Source organism: Schistocerca americana, chromosome 3 (genome assembly GCF_021461395.2).
Source record: "Schistocerca americana isolate TAMUIC-IGC-003095 chromosome 3, iqSchAmer2.1, whole genome shotgun sequence".
In the NCBI taxonomy this organism is placed as follows: domain Eukaryota; kingdom Metazoa; phylum Arthropoda; class Insecta; order Orthoptera; family Acrididae; genus Schistocerca; species Schistocerca americana.
This window is the reverse complement of record NC_060121.1, coordinates 845,879,253-845,897,811: the sequence shown is the minus strand read 5'-3', so window position 1 is coordinate 845,897,811 and position 18,559 is coordinate 845,879,253. Positions and strand designations below refer to the sequence as shown.

Sequence of the window (18,559 nt, the reverse complement as noted above, 5' to 3'; positions counted from 1 at the left end):
AGCGAAAGTGTTGTGTTTCCAGACTCTTTTCTGAACATACGCACTCAGAATTTCAACAGTAACCCCCCTCCGTGACACAATGCCTCTCTTGTAGCGACTGCCACTGGAAATTGTTCAGGATCTCCGTAAAACTCTTGCGCATACTAAACGATCCTGTGATGAAACGCGCCGCTCTTCGTTGATTCCGCTCTCTCTCTCTCTCTCTCTCTCTCTCTCTCTCTCTTCTAATAATCCAGCCCGGTAAGGAACAACACCAAGAATCGGTCGAACAATTGTTTTGTAAGCCACCTCTTTCACAATTCCTGTTTATTTCATTTACAAGCTTCCAGTGACACTCAGCCTGGCGCCTGTTTTCCCTACAATTTAATTTATGTGGGCATTCCGCTTTCGGTCGCTCTGGACATTTAGTCCTAAGTATTTTGAGGTTGTTACTGTGTCCAGTGATTATTCACTAATCGTGTAAACAAACACTAACAGACCTCTTTACTTACTTACGCTTAATGTTACATTTACTTTTGTTCAGGGTCACCTGCCACGCCATGCACTAATCACTGATCCTCAGCAGGTCATTATACATTCGCTCCAGTCTTCTGGCGCTATCCCATCTTCCTGTTAGCAGGAAGTCTCATGCAGCGTCCGATGTTATTCAAAAGTCACTTAGACATGTTGCCAACAGTAATGGCTCTACTGCACATATGGATACTCTATAAATTACCTTTGCATCTGTCAATTTTGTTCCGTTAAGAATAACGTTGTGAGCTTATCTCCTATAAAGTTACAAAACGTTTTGGAATTTTTAGTCAGTTCGGTTTACTAAATTTTATTTAGAAATTCATTGAGATCGTCTCCCATTGCTCTCCTTACACTCATTTTGCCTTCGTTCTGCTTTTGTTTGTCAACTAGACTTTGATTTCTCTTAAATCTGTGATGAACCGCTCTTTGCATTCGAAACAACTTTCTAACACGGCTGCTGTACCACGGTGTCTCTTTATGGTCCCTCACGATCTTGAGCGACACATACCTGTCTCAGGCGTGTTCTACGATGTTCCTGAACTTCATTATGGCACCCTTTGTGTGACTGAGTATTAAAGGTAAATAAAATAATTTAAGTTACAAGAAGTTCATTGTGTATCCCTAGCCTGTGAGTGCCTCATGTCTTTTGGGCAGTTTGCTCTAGGTCTTTATTCCGTTTTACGTTACTTCTACGAGTAATTTTAAGCTCTGTAACACGAGTTTTACGTTTAACTACACGAACGGCACGCTCCTTGGTTGACATCCGCATGTTCGACTGGGACACGAAGGAGCTGCGATCGATCGTCGGTCCCGTCATGGATTTTTCTTTTGTGGGAAGACGGGAAAAGGGCCAGGTCAGCACTGCGATAACAATTGATTAGCTGCCTTAAGAAGTGGCGGCAACGCTTTCTGCGGTCACATTCGTCGGCTGGGACAGCGGTGTGCTGAGTATTGCTGCCCCAACAGCCACCGCCATCTTATTAGGTTTGTCCTTTATGGATATTCTTTAATCCACGATTTTGTATTGAATATATATATTCGGTAAAACTGCGACCACTCACTTTCTGAAATACTTGTTTATTCCCATCAACTAGTTTTCGCGTGTTTTCCAAGGTCGTACTCATGTGAGGCACGCAGAAGTTACATCTTTATTTCCATAGCGTGAATATACACATAAATACTGATCGACACCATAAATCCACAAGCATCCACCATGTTCTGTACAAGTGATGTATATTACGAAGACCATCACATAAAGATATTACATACCTTGCTCAGAAACAGTTCTTTCTCTTTTCTGCGTATAATACCTGATGCAGCAACAATTCAGTGTATGTTCTGGAATGGTAGGCAACTGTGTCTTTCTCTCTATGACCCACTGCCGTTTCTTCTGGTTATTGTCTGAAAGAAATGTATTCAGAAAACTCTTCCAGACAAGCTATATGATCTGTTCCTGTTAACAAGAGGAAGCGCATTCCAGTGATATCTGCTACGTGACTTGCACGATATCTACTATGACGGATGGATTGGTAGGGAAGAACCAGTTCAATGGCATGCATGACATACAGACCACAGTACGTCGCATTATTTTCAGGGACACCAGCTAAACTAATAGGATTATGCAGCACAGATTCTGAACCGAATGAGCTTCACCAGCGTGTCACAAGGCTTGCGAAGACATACTTAATCACTACAGGGGATACCACAGCCCACTATCCGACGAGTTCATGCCTGAGTGTAAGTAAGTGAAGAACATTTTGAATCTTTGTTATACATTTGTGACTTGAGAAGTTGCAAGGAGGAGTCCCCAGCAGTGGTATCTTATCTTTGAAACTATCTATCCAGTGATCCCAGTTATTACTCCCTGCAGCTATTCAACGGGGTGGACCATCGTTTGCGAGTTATCGAAGAATAAAAAAAACTGAATTATGCATGACGTTCAATAGCGTTCAGAAAGTAATAACGTGTCGAATGGTTCTGTGGTGTAATTGACAGAGTACTACTTTCACGTTCAGAAGGTTGTCGGTTCAAACCGTGTCAGGCAATCTGAATTTTTTATTTTTATTTTTAAATCTTTATAGATGTGAATTGATCAATGGTTTTCTTCAGTTAATTAGTTTAAATGTAATTTCATATGTCTGTACCTTTGTCATGTCATTTTGATCATCTTATCAACTTCATTTGCCCTCATTTTTCTTCGTATCATTGTTTTTCCGCTTGAAATCTTTGTTCGACGGATTTTAATTGATTTTAGGTGTTAATTTCGATTGAATTTCTTCTTTCGTTTAAACCTTCATCTGCGTTATTTTGTCTGTATTGCAATATGAATTTGGGTCATGTTTTAGATGTTTTTTATGATGATTACCACCAAAAACAAATGCTCATCTTTTAACGAAAAATACATTTTGGACACCATTGTACCGTCGACATGGATTATTTCGTCTTTTGTTTTTTTTAATCGATTGATCGACTTTTTCAAATATTTAAATATCATAAAAGATAAATATAGTTCAATACACATTCATAAAAATTTGGAGTGGAAACAGAATGATAGGAAGAAAAATGAGGGCAAATAAAGAAGTTGATATGATGATTAAAATTTGACAAAGGAATAGAAATATAAAATTACATGTAAACCACTTAACTGAATAAAACTGAAGTTATTCCGATAAAGATTTAAATAGAATAATAATGTAAATCACCTGACAAGATCTGAACCCATAACCTTTTGCACGTGAAGACAGTTGTCTGTCCGTCCAACCACTGAACCAGTCAACACAAACGTAATGATTCAACGTTATTGAAAGCCGTACAAAGTTCCTATATTTCTTTTCGTCAATAACCGCAAACGAGTGTCCACGATGGTGAGTGGCTGCAGAGGGTGACACCAGACATCTTAACCTACATCACCGTATGGATGGTTTCAAAAAGTCTAACCCACTGTTAGGAACCTCTCTTTGTTAGCAAAATGTTTCACTAATAACTCAGTTCTCGGATTATGTGGTGTTATGGATTAGATCGAGAGGAACTATTGCAGAATGCGACACATACATTTAGTAATCATGCCGACAGACTTTTAGTAAGTATGCAGCTGTTTACTATTACAACTTTTATTTTTACTAACACTGATTACCATTCATCACGTCCTCAGCTAGTACACTCAAATTACTTATATAAATGATATGTTTGTTTGTCATTTTTAAGACTGGTACATTCCAAACATTTTCTTAATTCCAATGCAAAAAAGGGCATAATTCTAGACATGGTAAAGTTCTGCAGATATTAGTAACATGTTTCGAAAAGTAATAATATGTTAAATTAAAAATTGTTAATTTTTGATTCTTAAAAACACATAGCTTGCAACAGTGATACAGCATTGATGTATACAGGGTGTTCCGAAACTATTCGTTTAAGTTAATACAGCAGGCAGACAATATCAAAAAAATCTTTTCAGGTAAGGAACATATGGTTTCTGAAGTTAGCTTGTAACATTACGGAACATTTTGCAAGTGGTGCTGACGTTAAATGCTATGTCGCTGTCGTTAAATGCGAATGTATACTGACACTCAAATATCCACAGTTCGCACGTTTGGGCACATGTGAATTCAGGGGGTACTCAACAGCGATACGGTGCTCTTGTGTGAAAATGTATTCTCGGTGATAGGTTGATTGGATCATACATTCTTCTATTCCGTCTCAACGGACGGAGATACCGCATCTTCGTGGAACATGTCTTCCAAAACTGCTGTAGGATGTACCTCTGAATGTTAGACAAAGGATTTACTTCCAGCACGCTGGGATGGCAGCCTATTTGAGCATTGCTGTGAGGAATCTTGTGACACGCCCGCATCTCGTGGTCGTGCGGTAGCGTTCTCGCTTCCCACGCTCGGGTACCCGGGTTCGATTCCCGGCGGGGTCAGGGATTTTCTCTGCCTCGTGATGGCTGGGTGTTGTGTGATGTCCTTAGGTTAGTTAGGTATAAGTAGTTCTAAGTGCTAGGGGACTGATGACCTAAGATGTTAAGTCCCATAGTGCTCAGAGCCATTTGAGCCATTTGAATCTTGTGACAGCCACCTTGAGGAATCCATGAATCGCCCGAGGTGGCCCTATGGCCTGGTCAGCAAGGCCACCTGACTCATTCCTTTCTCCGGGGCATACGAAGCAGCTGGTGTACGAAAATGTTGTGGAGGTGTAAGAAGACCTTGTCGCTAGAACTGGCGTCGTTTCTGGTACCATTGCGCATATGCCAGGAACCTTCGAACGAACATAGTCCATGGTCCAACTATGTACTGCATGCATGCAGGCCTATGATCGCTCATTGGAGCAGTTTCTGTGAATGCCGCTGTTGTACTTAGCATGCTGAACTACCTTCTGTGTAAATTGCCCCTAGCATCAAAAACTGACGTCAGGAACCATAGGTACAACAACTGAATATATTTGTTTTGATGTTTTCTACTTCATGTATTAATTTGAACGAATAGTTTCCTAACACCATGTATTACTCAATTCTGAGCACAAAATTTGTGTTTACGTTTTCCTCAGTTTGTCGTGACGAGTTTCAGTAACTTTGAACTGTAGTAAATTTTCTTAATTACAATTTATTAAAAATATTATTGTCAACAAAATGTAATCTGGTTCTTTTTCCTCCTGATGTTATCGCATATCTCCACGGGATTTGCATGTTATTTTGCAGATGTTGTACAGTTAGGGGTAAGAGGTGGCCAGATGCCGTTACGTCCATATACGTAAACCACGAACATACAGACACACGTGACATTTAAAGTAAGTGGTAATTTTTTTAACAAGAAGGCAAAGGAAATATACCCGAGTCATTTCAAAGGAAACACCCCAGAATTTGCCTGGAGCGATTTAGGAAAATCACGAAAAATCTGAATCTTGGTAGTCGGACACGGATTTGAACCGCCATCCTCTCAAATGTAAGTCGAGCATACTAACCTCTGCGCCACCTCGCTCGGCAGAATTTTTCGGAAAGAAAGTGTAATAGTTATCAAAGTATGAGGGCTAGTCGGAAAGCAAGGAACGATCGGTCACGAAATGGTAAATACAGTGAAAATCTGACAATCTTTGCACAGATGTGTTGGGCACTGTGTCTAGTACACCCGTCGATCGCATCATGTCGCTCTTTTCAGTTCTGAGCTCACAGTCAGAACGCAAAGATGGCTAGAAATTAGAGTCTCGCGCCAAGAATGAGGGACTGGCAAAAGATTTCGCCTGAAGCTATACAATCCACATAATATAACTGTCGTACAGTTCATTCTATACGACAATTCTCGGCCGCACTCGGCAGGAGCAATGAAGATGCTCCTGCAGCGTTTTCGATGGGAAGTGTTGGATCACCCACAATACAGCCCGTAATTGGCTACACCTGCGGCTCATCTCTGCTCAAATGAACCGCTGACTACGAAGACAATATTTTGACACAGACAACGAGCTGCATTCCAGAGTAGAAAATTGTCGAAAAGCACTGGCGGTTGTCATCTATAACGAGTGAATTGAGAAGTTGGTACAACGCTACGACATATGTCTAAGTCTGAGCGGCGACTGTGTACAGAAGTAGCTGGAAGGTGTAGCTAACCGTTGCAAATAAAACAGTTTTGATTTTCACTGTCGTTTCCATTTCGCGACCTATCGTTCCTTACTTTCCGAATAGCCCTCGTAATTTGATAATTTCATTTAAAGTATCGAATGAAAATTTATTAACACGTACAACAACGTTTAGGCTACGTATACGAATCGCAGCACTTTATTGGTCTCTCTGGGCTACCTCCATCACTTTGCCTGCAGACACACAGAGATTGCTATTATGCTGCAGCAGGCCCTGGGTTGTGCGGCGGATCACGCTCTAAGGAAGGATAAATGTTACTTTGGAAGCAGCTGCGCGGAAGTTGGGCCTGGAATTAACGTACAGGGTGTTTCAGAAGTGGTGGTCAACACTTTACACATGGAAAGCATAGGGCAAAAGTAGTTCAAAACCTCCAACAAACATGGGTTCGCAGCTGAAACGTTGCGGTGGTATCGCATTAATTCTAGGTGGGAACCAGCTGTAAACGCCCCTGAATACCGCAGTATTTACGTTGGTATCTCAAGGGTTGGGGTCGACTATCTGTTTACGCACGCGCAACTACTTTCCTTTCGCCTTTCGCTCTGAGCACTATGGGACTTAACTTCTGAGGTCATCAGTCCCCTAGAACTTAGAACCACTTAAACCTAACTAACCTAAGCATATCACACACATCCATGCCCGAGGCAGGATTCGAACCTGCGACCGTAGTGGTCGCGCGGTTCCAGACTGAAGCGCCTAGAACCGCTCGGCCACTCCGGCCGGCGGCCTCCAAGCACTCCAGATTTAAATTCCATGGATTTCCGTATGTGATGTCATGTCTAAAGCCTGGTCTACACTACCGAATTCAGCTCTCTTGACGAATTACGCTTGGGGATTGAAGAGCATTCCAGCATTTAGGGAATTCCTCAGGATTGCCTGAGAGGATTCGCAACTCATTTCAGAGACGAGTTCAGTGTTGCATTCAGACGCATGGACAACATTTCGAACACCTGCTTTAACGTTTAGAGGTGCCATGTGTTCCTAGACACTGATGAATCGCAACAGAAAATGTGTTTTATCTCGACAATGGTTGATTTGTTTATCCGTGTCTTTTGGAGCTTTTTAGCTACTTTTGGCCTGTACTTTCCACGTGTGAATTATTGACCATCCGTTGTTGATAATTCTTCCGGTTATATGCCGTGGTCCATGGAATTCGTGGAAGCCTTCATTGTATTGACCATCCCTTTTGAAACACCCTGTAGATACAACAAAGTCTATGATGATGGGCGATCCTGGTGTGTATAGAGGAGAGACTTAAATAAAAATAAATGGGAAAGAGTACCAAAGAGTGGCAAAGTATAAATACCCAGACTCGATAATAATAGAACATAACAGGACAGCAGCAAAAATTCACGAAAGGATAGCAAAAAAATGGTTCAAATGGCTCTGAGCACTATGGGACTAAACTGCTGAGGTCATTAGTCCCCTAGAACTTAGAACTAGTTAAACCTAACTAACCTAAGGACATCACAAACATCCATGCCCGAGGCAGGATTCGGACCTGCGACCGTAGCGGTCTTGCGGTTCCAGACTGCAGCGCCTTTAACCGCACGGCCACTTCGGCCGGCAAAGGATAGCAACTGGATGTTGTTATTACTTCCTGAATTTATTCATGTCCAGAACTGTTAGTTGTTGTTGTTGTGGTCTTCAGTCGTGAGACTGGTTTGATGTAGCTCTCCATGCTACTCTACCCTGAGCATGCTTTTTCATCTCCCAGTACCTACTGCAACCTACATCCTTCTGAATCTGCTTAGTGTATTCATCTCTTGGTCTCCCTCTACGATTTTTACCCTCCACGCTGCCCTCCAATACTAAATTGGTGATCCCTTGATGCCTCAGAACATGTCCTACCAGCCGATCCCTTCTCCTCGTATAGTTGTGCCACAAACTTCTCTTCTCCCCAATCCTATACAATACTTCCTCATTAGTTATGTGATCTACCCATCTAATCTTCAGCATTCTTCTGTAGTACCACATTTCGAAAGCTTCTATTCTCTTCTTGTCCAAACTATTTATCGTCCATGTTTCACTTCCATACATGGCTACACTCCATACGAATACTTTCAGAAATGACTTCCTGACACTTAAATCAATACTCGATGTTAACAAACTTCTCTTCTTCAGAAACGCTTTCCTTGCCATTGCCAGTCTACATTTTATATACTCTCTAGAACGACCAACATCAGTTATTTTGCTACCCAAATAGCCAAACTCCTTTAATACTTTAAGTGTCTCATTTCCTAATCTAATTCCCTCAACATCACCCGACTTAATTAGACTACATTCCATTATCCATGTTTTGCTTTTGTTGTTGTTCATCATATATCCTCCTTTCAAGACACTGTCCATTCCATTCAACTGCTCTTCCAAGTCCTTTGCTGTCTCTGACAGAATTACAATGTCATCGGCGAACCTCAAAGTTTTTACTTCTTCTCCATGAATTTTAATAACTACTCCGAATTTTTCTTTTGTTTCCTTTACTGCTTGCTCAATATACAGATTGAACAACATCGGGGAGAGGCTACAACCCTGTCTTACTCCCTTCCCAACCACTGCTTCCCTTTCATGTCCCTCGACTCTTATAACTGCCATCTAGTTTCTGTACAAATTGTAAATAGATTTTCGCTTCCTGTATTTTACCCCTGCCACCTTTAGAATTTGAAAGAGAGTATTCCAGTCAACATTGTCAAAAGCCTTCTCTAAGTCTACAAATGCTAGAAACGTAGGTTTGCCTTTCCTTAATCTTTCTTCTAAGATAAGTCGTAAGGTCAGTATTCCCTCACGTGTTCCAGTGTTTCTACGGAATCCAAACTGATCTTCCCCGAGGTTGGTTTCTACTAGTTTTTCCATTCGTCTGTAAAGAATTCGTGTTAGTATTTTGCAGCTGTGACTTATTAAACTGATAATTCGGTAATTTTCACATCTGTCAACACCTGCTTTCTTTGGGATTGGAATTATTATATTCTTCTTGAAGTCTGTGGGTATTTCGCCTGTTTCATACATCTTGCTCACCAGATGGTAGAGTTTTGTCACGACTGGCTCTCCCAAGGCCGTCAGTTGTTCCAATGGAATGTTGTCTACTCCGGGGGCCTTGTTTCGACTCAGGTCTTTCAGTGCTCTGTCAAACTCTTCACGCAGTATCGTATCTCCCATTTCATCTTCATGTACATCCTCTTCCATTTCCATAATATTGTCCTCAAGTACATCGCCCTTGTATAGACCCTCTATATACTCCTTCCACCTTTCTGGTTTCCCTTCTTTGCTTAGAACTGGGTTTCCATCTGAGCTCTTGATATTCATACAAGTCGTTCTCTTATCTCCAAAAGTCCTTTTAATTTTCCTGTAGGCAGTATCTATCTTACCCCTAGTGAGATAGGCCTCTACATCCTTACATTTGTCCTCTAGCCATCCCTGCTTAGCCATTTTGCACTTCCTGTCGATCTCGTTTTTGAGACGTTTGTATTCCTTTTTGCCTGCTTCATTTACTGCATTTTTATATTTTCTCCTTTCATCAATTAAATTCAATATTTCTTCTGTTACCCAAGGATTTCTACTAGCCCTCGTCTTTTTACCTACTTGATCCTCTGCTGCCTTCTGCTGCCTTCATCCCTCAAAGCTACCCATTCTTCTTCTACTGTATTTCTTTCCCCCACTCCTGTCAATTGTTCCGTTATGCTCTCCCTGAAACTCTGTACAACCTCTGGTTTTTTCAGTTTATCCAGGTCCCATCTCCTTAAATTCCCACCTTTTTGCAGTTTCTTCAGTTTTAATCTACAGGTCATAACCAACAGATTGTGGTCAGAGTCCACATCTGCCCCTGGAAATGTCTTACAATTTAAAACCTGGTTCCTAAATCTCTGTCTTACCATTATATAATCTATCTGATACCTTCTAGTATCTCCAGGGTTCTTCCATGTATACAACCTTCTTTTATGATTCTTAAACCAAGCGTTAGTTATGATTATGTTGTGCTCTGTGCAAAATTCTACCAGGCGGCTTCCTCTTTCATTTCTTAGCCCCAATCCATATTCACCTACTATGTTTCCTTCTCTTCCTTTTCCTACACTCGAATTCCAGTCACCCATGACTATTAAATTTTCGTCTCCCTTCACAATCTGAATAATTTCTTTATTTCATCATACATTTCTTCAATTTCTTCGTCATCTGCAGAGCTAGTTGGCATATAAACTTGTACTACTGTAGTAGGTGTGGGCTTCGTATCTATCTTGGCCACAATAATGCGTTCACTATGCTGTTTGTAGCAGCTTACCCGCATTCCTATTTTCCTATTCGTTATTAAACCTACTCCTGCATTATCCCTATTTGATTTAGTGTTTATAACCCTGTAGTCATCTGACCAGAAGTCTTGTTCCTCCCGCCACCGAACTTCACTAATTCCCACTATATCTAACTTCAACCTATCCATTTCCCTTTTTAAATTTTCTAACCTACCTGCCCGATTAAGGGATCTGACATTCCACGTTCCGATCCGTAGAACGCCAGTTTTCTTTCTCCTGATAATGACGTCCTCTTGAGTAGTCCCCGCCCGGAGATCCGAATGGGGGACTATTTTACCTCCGGAATATTTTACCCAAGAGGACGCCATCATCATTTAATCGTACAGTAAAGCTGCATGCCCTCGGGAAAAATTACAGCTGTAGTTTCCTCTTGCTTTCAGCCTTTCGCAGTACCAGCACAGGAAGGCCGTTTTGGTTATTGTTACAAGGCCAGATCAGTCAATCATCCAGACTGTTGCCCTTGCAACTACTGAAAAGGCTGCTGCCCTTCTTCAGGAACCACACGTTTGTCTGGCCTCTCAACAGATACCCCTCCGTTGTGGTTGCACTAACGGTACGGCTATCTGTATCGCTGAGGTACGCAAGCCTCCCCACCAACGGCAAGGTCCACGGTTCATGTTAGTAGAAATACAAAAAATGGTTCATGTTAGTAGAAATACAAAAAATCGAAAATGTATTGTACTATATTAAGACCATTAGCGATGTAAGGACCAGAAGGCTGGGCAATGATCACAAAGGAGGTAGGCTAGTTGTTAAGATAAGTAAGAAAGATTTTGTAAAAGAAATTTGGGGCGCTGAGAGAGGAAGGAAACTGGAGAATAAGGACAACTGCAGAACTATAGACACTTTTTGGACACATGGATATTTAAGAGAAAAATTAACGATGGAAGAATAAGATGGACTGGACATTTAAGAGAATGCCAGAAACTCTAAGTGTTAAGAAAGCGTTTATAGGAAAGCCCGAAAGGAGGAGGAGAAGAGGAAGAGTTAGGAAAAGATGGCTTGAAGGTATGGAGGAAGACATCAAAGCAACGGGCGTCAGGAACTGGACGAGTAAAGAGGTGGCCAGAGAAGAATGGAGGCAGGTGACAAAGGAGGCCAAGATTCTTCAACGCCTGTAGCGCCGAACAATAAATAAGAAAGTATCACACTCTGTTCGCTGGGCTGCGTCGCGTTGTAGGACGCAGATAGGAGGCACAGAGCAGCGGCGCTAGCGCAACAACGCTCAACAGAGCGTGCATGGCGCACGGCCGCCCCTGCAGGCGGCGCGCGGCGGTGCAGTGTGGGCTGTGTTGGCTTGTGGTGTGGCGAGGTGTGGGTGCCTGGTATCTGGTGTTTGAGCGGCAGCTAGCCGGCGCGCTTATCGCCCCGTGCTGGGTGCCTGGCGGCTCGCGCCCGCCCTCACAAATATTGACTCGCGCGAGATCCGGAATTGGGTCAGCATTCACACTGCAGCTGTACACTGGAACGGCCGACACACTGGGACCAAACGGGAAACATCTCGCAGCTCGTCACCTTTGCAGACGTACAAAGGTACAGCAAGACCTATATCTCTAACGTCGATCAGTTGTAGAATTTTGGAACACGTATTATGTTCGAGTATAATGACTTTTCTGGAGATTAGAAATCTACTCTGTAGGAATCAGCATGGATTTCGAAAAAGACGGTCGTTTGAAACTCAGCTCGCGCTATTCGTCCACGAGACTCAGAGGGCCATAGACACACAGTTCACAGGTAGATGCCGTGTTTCTTGACTTCCGCAAGGCGTTCGATACAGTTCCCCACAGTCGTTTAATCAACAAAGTAAGAGCATATGGACTATCAGACCAATTGTGTGATTGGATTGATGAGTTTCTAGATAACAGAACACAGCATGTCATTCCCAAATGGAGAGAAGTCTTCCGAAGTAAGAGTGATTCAGGTGTGCCGCAGGGGATTGTCATAGGACCGTTGCTATTCACAATATACATAAATGACCTTGTGGATGACATCGCAAGCTCACTGAGGCTTTTTGCAGATGAAGTTTTAGTGCTTCGAGAGGATGTAACAATGGAAAATTGTACTGAAATGCAGGAGGATCTGCAGCGAATTGACGCATGGTGCAGGGAATGGCAATTGAATCTCGATGTAGACAAGTGTAATGTGCTGCGAATACAAAGAAAGAAACATCCCTTATCATTTAGCTACACAATAGCAGGTCAGCAACTGGAAGAAATTAATTTCATAAATTATCTGGGAGTACGGATTAGGAGTGATTTAAAATGGAATGATCATATAAAGTTGATCGTCGGTAAACCAGATGCCAGACTGAGATTCATTGGAAGAATCCTAAGGAAATGCAATCCGAAAACAAAGGAAGTAGGTTACAGTACGCTTGTTCGCCCACTGCTTGAATACTGGTCAGCAGTGTGGGATCCGTACCAGACAGGGTTGATAGAAGAGATAGTGAAGATCCAACGGAGAGCAGTGCGCTTTGTTACAGGATCATTTAGTAATCGCGAAAGCGTTAGGGAGATGATAGATAAACTCCAGTGGAAGACTCTGCAGGAGAGACGCTCAGTAGCTCCGTACGGGCGTTTGTTGAAGTTTCGAGAACATACCCTCATCGAGGAGTCAAGCAGTATATTGCTCCCCCATACGTATATCTCGCGAAGAGACCATGAGGATAAAATCAGAGAGATTAGAGTCCACAAAGAAGCATACCGACAATCCTTCTTTCCACGAACAATACGAGACTGGAATAGAAGGGAGAACCGACAGAGGTACTCAAGGTACCCTCCGCCACACACCGTCAGGTGGCTTGCGGAGTATGGATGTAGATGTAGAAGGAAGGTTCAGAATCTCCATATGGATCAGAACTGGGCAGTGAGTGGACGATGCTTTTTTTTTCCTCAGTTCCGTACCTCAATTGATAAAAACAGAACCCTTTTAGAATCACTTCGTTGTCTGTCCGATTTTTAAAACCCCTTTTTGTCAGCAATGGATGGAGGTACCGTGCTGAAATTTACGTCACATTCTAACGCCTACAGTTCCTTAGTGCGTAAAATAATTAAGCTTCTAATACAATGCAGTCAAGAGATAGGGCCACACATGTCATATATTTTGATGCAATCTCACTCATCAAAATCTACAGATGAATATCTGTATACACTGAGGTGACGAAAGTCATGAGGTAGCGATACCCACATATACAGAAGGCGGTAGTATCGATTACACCAAGTATAAAACGGCAGTTCACTGGTTGGTCTGTCGTTTGTACTCAAGTGATTTATGTGAAAAGGATTCCGACGTGATTATGGCTGCATGACGGGAATTAACAGACGTTGAACGCGAATAGTAGTTTTAGCTACACACATGGGACGTTCCATTTCAGATATCGTTAGGAAATTCAGTACACCGAGATACACAACGTCAAGAGTGTGTCGAGAATACTATGTTTCAGGCATTACCACCGAGCGATGTGGCGCAGTGGTTAGCACATTGGACTCGCATTCGGGAGGACGACGGTTCAATCCCGCGTCCGGCCATCCTGATTTAGGTTTTCCGTGATTCCCTAAATCGCTCCAGGCAAATACCGGGTTGGTTCCTTTGAAAGGGCACAGCCGACTTCCTTCCCCATCCTTCCCTAAACCGATGAGGCCGATGACCTCGCAGTTTGGTCTCTTCCCCCAAAACAATCCAACTAAGGCATTACCTTTCGCCACAGACAACGCAGTGGCCGACGGTCTTCACTTAACAACCAAGAGCAGCGGCGTTTGCGTATGTGTCAGAGCTGACAGACAAGCAACGCCCCAGAAATCACTATGGGACGTACGGTGAACTTAACCGTTAGGACACAGCGGCGAAATTTCGCTTTAATGGGCTATGGCAGCAGACGACCGACGCGAGTGCCTTTGCTGACAGCTCGACATCGCCTGCAGCGTCTCTCCTGGGCTGGTGACCATGTCCGCTGGACGCTACACGATTGGAGTACGGTGTTCTGGTCAGATGAGCCCCTATTTCAGGTGGTAAGAACTGATGGTAGGGTTCGAGTGTTGCGCAGACATCATGAGTCCATGAACCGAAGTAAACGGTCAAAGTCCCAAAAACCTTCAAAGATGGACATACACAAACTTGGTGTACCGAAGTTGTCAACATGGCACTGTGCATGCTGGTGGTGGCTTCATAATAGTGTGGACACTGTCTTTATGGAATGGACTGGGTTTCTGCTCCAATTGAACCGATCATCGACTAGAAACGGTCGTGTTCGGCTATTGGGAGACCATTTTCAGCCATTCATGCACTTCATGTTACCAAATAACGATGACTTTATGGATGGCAATGCACCCGGCCACATTCCGGACATTTCGAGTGAATGACTTGAACACCCAGATCGCCCGACATGAATCCTTTCGAACATTTATCTGCCATAATCGAGAGGTCAGTTCGTGCACAAAATCCTGCATCGGCGACACTTTCTCATTTATAGACGGCTATAGACGCAGCATGGTTCAATATTTCTACAGGGAACTTTTAAAGACTTGTTGAGACCACGTCACGACAAGCTGCTGGACTACTCCGGGCGAGAGGAGATCCGACACGATGCTAGGTGGGCTCCCATGAGTTTTGTCACCTCAGTGTACGATTCCTGCCCACCGCGAGATTAAACGTCACGCGGTGGCGTTGCGGGCACTTGAGACGGTAAAAAGAGGACGTAAGCGAAGCAGAGACGAATTGGAAATCATTCTAGCGACGGCAAGGGTCACAAATGGCGAAATGCTCTGATAAAAGCGACTTTGATGAAGGCGAGATTGTTATGGTCTGGCGCCTGGAAAGACCATATGGAAACGCCAAAACTGGTCAGCTGTTCACATGATACTATCGTCAGCATGTATGGGCAGTGGATGAATGACTATCACATTGTAAGTGACGATGTGCTGGACGTGTACGTCTCTTCACAGAACTTGGTAGTCGGCGGTTTCCTTGCTCTGTAAAGCAGGATAGGCGGCAATCTGTGGCAGATCTGACGACAGCCTATAGTGCTGGAACAGGCACAAAAAGTGTTTCGGAGCTCACCGTTCATCACAGATTGTTGAACCTGTCTCACCTTGGCAGACGACGTTTTATTATCAAAAACGACGTTCAGAGCTCCGTGACGTTGCATTACGCACCGCGTCACTGGTTGGTGCAGGGCGGGAAGGGGCGTCTCAGTGGCGGGCGCAGACTGTGCAGCGGCAGAGACGCAGACACTGATGCTGATGCAGCCAGCGACGGGAGGTGCGGATCGGCCCTGTGCGCTTCCCGAGATAAGCGGCCGCAGTTTGTTTTTACGCGCCCCGCCGCGGTGGCTGAGATAGCGGCCAGGCCTAGCTAGGATCGCCACACTGCCTGCCTAATTGCCTCCCGCCGCGAGATCCTCAGATAGCGCGACACGGGTTGCATACACAGCAGGCGCACCGACCGCACTCCGCCGGCGTCTCTCTTAAAGACACACCGTTACAGACAAGGACAACTCAACTCCCATGTGGGATACCTGCTGATAACCTGCCTCTCACCCTAATCAGTAAATGTCGGTGAAATTGGCATCCATAAATGTTTCTTGTGTTCGGTGCTATTCTTGGATTCTATGCCACATTCTAAATTCGCTTATTTGTTTGTTGAACTACTCTTCTTTCGTTTCCTTTTTTTCTGTTGGTAAAATTGTTCACCCACACAACCAGCCTTTCTTTACATAGTTTCATTGTATAAGCAGATGCAGTTTTTCGATGAGTTGTTCCTCTGGTCCTCTGGCTCTCCTGCGTTGCACAATTCATAGTTTAAGACGATTTTGCGGAAGTATAGATCAATCTGATAGGTGAAGTTTCTATATTGTGTTCTAAAACATTCGGGAATATTTTAGAAGATTCGAAAATCTTCAGGAGTAATGTGCATTATAGCGTCTATGCGAGGCAGCCGTTGTGGTTGTAGAGATACAAATACTTTAAAGGGTCGCCAATCACATCGTGGTGGTCAACTGGGCATCATCTGTCACTTTCGCACGGGGAAAATATGTCGAGATTGTGCTACGATACTCTCGAGATTTACGAATATTTTCGAATGCTGTTGAATATTCTCAAGTACAGAATCAGCAAGGGAAGTTCCACTAGAACTACATGACGAGTAAACTAAATTCACAAGAGTAGAAAGAAATGACAATATAACACAGTAGGAAACCCTGCAGCTTTATTACCAAACGTTTGAAGAAGTAGATGAGTTTAAACGTCTTGATTCAGTATTAAACAACCGAAATGAAGACAAACAAAAAAGAGACGCGACGAGCAAAGTGGAGCCCAGAACGTCATATTCGCTCAACAAATTGCTGTGATACAAATTTTTCAAGAGGAACCAAAATATGGATACAGAAATATATAATGAGGCCTGTATTCCTACAGGGGACAGGGGACAGAAATAAGGGCAGTAGAGAAGTATATACAGAGAAATACAACTGTTTTTGAAAATAAAATCCTACAGAAGATACCTGGGCCAATTTTCGAAAGAAGAGAATGGCGATAGAACACGGTGCTCAGGGAGATAAAATGAACAAGACATTGTTTTGGAAGCGGAAAGAAGAAGATTGGGATTGGGCGACCACGTCTGTAGAAGGCAGACCGGATAGAGACAGAGAGAAGTGTCTATGAAGAGCCCCAAGGACGAAGAGCTGTAGGAAGACTGAAAATAAGATGGATAGACCAGGCGTCTAAGCATCTTCAAATACTTAGAACAACGAAAGAAGATGCCAAGGGAAGAACGTTTTGTAACAGACTAACTGACGAGGCCAATAAGCGACTGCGGTCTTTGGGGTTGAGAAAGTACGTTTAAGTAAGTAGACACAGAGTATAAAAGCTATTTGTTCAAATTTAGTATAATAAGGACATCCGGTTTTGTATCACTGTCATTTTAAGCAAAATTGTATCATTTTATGCTTACAAAGATCTGAGGATCAAATTAGTGAAGAAAGTTATTTGATAATGTGTGTGTGTGTGTGTGTGTGTGTGTGTGTGTGTGTGTGTGTGTGTGTGTGTGTGTGTGTGTGTGCGTGTGTGGATGTAGATGAAGAGATGTGTTTTTGAAATACAATAATGGTTCTTAATTTGGTGACTAATGGTGTTTAATTTGCCACAGCACATAATAAATTTGGAAAATAATCAAGTACAAATAACATTAATTGTAAATTATATAAAAATGCGAACAAAATACATTTTTCACAGCCACAATATCTGCTTGTAAATTGAAAACAATAGGATGGTCAAGTTTCATACTGCAGCATTTTCACATAGTAGTTCAAAAAATTGTAGTAATGTCAGAAAAAAATTTGGAAAACAGTATAAATTTTAAATACATCACAGTGCACCGCACTTATGTAAATACCTTGAATATCGTACTGTACAATCAAACCCAGAATAAACATTGCCGAGAAACGAGATGGAGTCGCAAATTTCTGTTACTTCATGATGGAATCGGACATATAAAGAGTGGATGTTTGAGGAAACAGTTGTAAGCACAAAAATGACTTATTTCAACAAACACACACTGAAAGAGAGAATATAGTACCAGGGGACGAAAAAGATGTTCCCGATATGCCTTGGTTAAAAAGCTTCTAAACAACATCATATCAGCGGAAATATTAATCAGAAAAGAACATGGCAAGTCACGTTTTCATATTACGAGTTTCACTCATTTCCACGAACTTACATTCAGATTTAAGAGGGTACAATTTTCAGTAATACTGGCGTATATTATAACAACGAATAAAGCAGAAGCATAAGGTTCTGATGTTGCGGAGCGATTTTAAGAGAACTTGTTTCAAGCATGGATAGCTATTCGTAGCGTATTCGCGTGTCGCCCAACGACAAGATTTATTCTCGTCTTTTCACGCGAAAAAAAAAAAAAATCACTAAATGTTGTTTATAAAAATATACTTTGAGTACGTTACAGGCTAAACAAATGAGATGATTATTGCACTTTTTCCTATTCAGAAAACCAATGGCAACATGGTCAAGCGAAGCGTATCAGTTTCAGGTGGTATTTATTAAAATGGTTCGAATGGCTCTGAGCATTATGGGACTTAACATCTGAGGTCATCAGTCCCCTAGAAATTAGAACTACG

General features: G+C 42.7%; 1 protein-coding gene across 1 annotated transcript in view; it reads left to right on the top strand.

The window, feature by feature from the left end:
• Window positions 1-18,559, top strand: part of LOC124606435 (spore wall protein 2-like) — a 62,832-nt gene that overhangs the window by 19,854 nt on the left and 24,419 nt on the right.